Here is a 3,951-nt window from a genome sequence, read left to right on the forward strand (position 1 = left end):
TGCCCAAACAAAAGTTAAAAAGGGCTGTAACCAACCCCCTTTTGTGGGACCTCTCTGTAAGCAAACAGAAGGCAGGGTAGAACGATGTCCCATATTCGCCTAAGCTTTTCAGGTAAACCCTTGATCATACTCTTGAGGGTCTTGTTGAATCTTTCAACAAGCCCATTGCACTGTGGATGGTAGGGTGTAGTGAATTTGTAATTAACACCACACTCCTTCCACATAGCAGTCAAGTACCCAGACATAAAGTTTGCACCTCGGTCTGAGACAACCTCTTTTGGAAAGCCCACTCTTGAGAAAACTCCCAGGAGGGTTCTTGCCACAACAGGTGCTGTTGTGGTCCTTAGGGGAATAGCTTCTGGATACCTGGTGGCAGTATAAATCTGTGCCCAGAGGCTGTTTGGAGATCCATTGGTCCAACAATGTCAATCCCTACTCTTTCAAAGGGTACCCCCACCACAGGTAGTGGTATAAGGGGGGCCTTTGTTGTGCCACCTGATTTGCCACTGGCTTGGCAGGTCACACAGGAGTGACAAAACTCCTTAGTATCTTCTGACATATGGGGCCAGTGAAAGTGAGGGACAAGCCTGTCCCAAGTCTTGTTCTGGCCTAGATGTCCTGCTAAGGGAATATCATGGGCTAAGGTAAGAAGGAAACCCCTAAAGGCCTGAGGTATGACCAACCTCCTGGAAGCACCAGGCTTGGGGTCTCTACCCTCAGAATAAAGGAGTCCTTCATCCCAATAAACTCTATGGGTACCTGTAGCATTCCCAGCAGCCTCAGAAGCAGCTTGCTTCTGAGGCTGTTCAAGAGAGGGGCAGTCTAACTGTGCATGCCTCAAGTCTGCCCTTGAAGGTCCCCCTGTCCCAAGAAACTCAACCTGGTCAGGTGCAAGTTCTTCTAGGACCGTTCCTTCAGGGGTCTCAGAATCAGCTTCCTGAGAAGGCTGATCTTCACTTGTAGGCAGCGGGAAGGCACTGCCTTAACCCTACTGCTCTTTCTCTTGGATGGCACTTGGTCCATATTTTCAGGATCCAAGGCCTGTTCAGTTTGGTACTTTTTGGCCTGTGACCTGGTCACAGCAAGGACATGAGCTGATATGCCTAACATCTCCGCATGAGTCCTATACTTCACTTCTGACCATACTGAAGATTCAAGATCATTGCCCAACAGACATTCAACTGGGAGGTCTGCACTTACCACAACTCTTTTGAGGCCAGTTACCCCTCCCCAGGAGAAATTAACAACTGCCACACTATGGGTAGTAGTGGCATTGCTTGCATTGGTCACCAGGTAATTATCACCCAGTACAATCTGTCCAGGGTCCACAAAGTTAGGTGTCACCATAGTGACACTGGCACATGTGTCCCTGTAGGCCTGAGCCACTTTGTCATTAATCAAAGGTGTTTGCCTGTACTTGCCTAGAGTACTGGGACTCACAGTTGAGGATATAGCCATTTCCACATTACAGACAAGAACAGCCTGGGTTGGTATCCTGACTAGGCCAGAATCGACCTCAGTACCCATGGTTAACCCCACTTTAGCCTTGGGTTGGGAACTACCACTGTTAACTGTACTAGGGGGTGCAGATGCCTTAGGGGCTACAGTGGTAGGGGCTGTACCTTTCTTGGTGCACTCACTGAACCGGTGAGAAGCAGATTTACAATAATTACACCATGGTTTCTTTGGACCTTCTTTCTTCTTCTTCTTAGACTTTGCACATCACCCTGGCACTCACCCCTGCCTCGCCGAGCAGCTGACCGCTAGCTGTTTGACCACAAAATCGCTCGTTCTTTGGCGCCATTAGCACGCCGAGGGAGACGACTGCCACGCCCATCTCTTGCTGGCCACGCCCCCTCCACAGAGATAATAAGAGCGCGCTGAACACTAGCGCTGCTCCATTGTAAGCGTTACTCCTGAGGCGAAAAGCCGGGAGTTTGTAACTGAAGCATTTTTAACTTGTATTCTGTGTTTTTAAACCTGATTATTGCACTTTGCACATCACCCTGGCACTCACCCCTGCCTCGCCGAGCAGCTGACCGCTAGCTGTTTGACCACAAAATCGCTCGTTCTTTGGCGCCATTAGCACGCCGAGGGAGACGACTGCCACGCCCATCTCTTGCTGGCCACGCCCCCTCCACAGAGATAATAAGAGCGCGCTGAACACTCGCGCTGCTCCATTGTAAGCGTTACCCCTGAGGCGAAAAGCCGGGAGTTTGTAACTGAAGCATTTTTAACTAGTATTCTGTGTTTTTAAACCTGATTATTGCACTTTGCACATGACCCTGGCACTCACCCCTGCCTCGCCGAGCAGCTGACCGCTAGCTGTTTGACCACAAAATCGCTCGTTCTTTGGCGCCATTAGCACGCCGAGGGAGACGACTGCCACGCCCATCTCTTGCTGGCCACGCCCCCTCCACAGAGATAATAAGAGCGCGCTGAACACTAGCGCTGCTCCATTGTAAGCGTTACACCTGAGGCGAAAAGCCGGGAGTTTGTAACTGAAGCATTTTTAACTTGTATTCTGTGTTTTTAAACCTGATTATTGCACTTTGCACATCACCCTGGCACTCACCCCTGCCTCGCCGAGCAGCTGACCGCTAGCTGTTTGACCACAAAATCGCTCGTTCTTTGGCGCCATTAGCACGCCGAGGGAGACGACTGCCACGCCCATCTCTTGCTGGCCACGCCCCCTCCACAGAGATAATAAGAGCGCGCTGAACACTAGCGCTGCTCCATTGTAAGCGTTACTCCTGAGGCGAAAAGCCGGGAGTTTGTAACTGAAGCATTTTTAACTTGTATTCTGTGTTTTTAAACCTGATTATTGCACTTTGCACATCACCCTGGCACTCACCCCTGCCTCGCCGAGCAGCTGACCGCTAGCTGTTTGACCACAAAATCGCTCGTTCTTTGGCGCCATTAGCACGCCGAGGGAGACGACTGCCACGCCCATCTCTTGCTGGCCACGCCCCCTCCACAGAGAATAAGAGCGCGCTGAACACTAGCGCTGCTCCATTGTAAGCGTTACTCCTGAGGCGAAAAGCCGGGAGTTTGTAACTGAAGCATTTTTAACTTGTATTCTGTGTTTTTAAACCTGATTATTGCACTTTGCACATCACCCTGGCACTCACCCCTGCCTCGCCGAGCAGCTGACCGCTAGCTGTTTGACCACAAAATCGCTCGTTCTTTGGCGCCATTAGCACGCCGAGGGAGACGACTGCCACGCCCATCTCCTGCTGGCCACACCCCCCCCTCTACGTCATCAGAGGCCACTACAAATCATGTGTCACTACCGGAAGCGCAGCGGACGAGCGCAGCGGGCACGCCGTTTGCGCGCCGAAGGCGCGCTTAAGGCAAGCTCGTCTGCGCTCGTCCGCGACGAGGACGCGACCAGCGCCACCAACTATGCCCAAATTTGCCCGGTGGCCTCACGGTACACCCGTGATGTATTGCTTAATCTACGAGGGTCCGCACATGAAGGTAAACTTACCTTCGAAGAGTCTGCATTTCCACTACTTGATTACTCCCACAAGGGCATGGTTTCAGGGGGCCTGCTGAACGTCAGATCTCTACCTAAGCACGCTACTGAAATCAATCTCCTTATAGAATCACACCATCTAGATGTCCTTTTCCTTACGGAGACTTGGACACATATCGACGGCGATATTGAACTAGCATCTGCTTGCCCTTCTAACTTTAATATCTTGCATCTCCCCAGACCCAAAGGCCGCGGGGGCGGAGTTGGCATTATCTTCCGAGCCTCCTGGCAAATTAACACCATAGACATAGACCCAGTGCCCGGGTTTGAGCTCTTTGGTCTGGCCATCAATAGCCATCTAGGAGATATCTTCACGGTGATCATTTGTTATCGTCCTCCAGGGGCATTTCCCATCCCGCAACAACAAGCACTTCTCACTACCTTTACAAATATGGCTACCTCCCATAACAAAT

This window comes from Lissotriton helveticus, chromosome 3_1 (assembly GCF_964261635.1).
Source record: "Lissotriton helveticus chromosome 3_1, aLisHel1.1, whole genome shotgun sequence".
Lineage (NCBI taxonomy): Eukaryota > Metazoa > Chordata > Amphibia > Caudata > Salamandridae > Lissotriton > Lissotriton helveticus.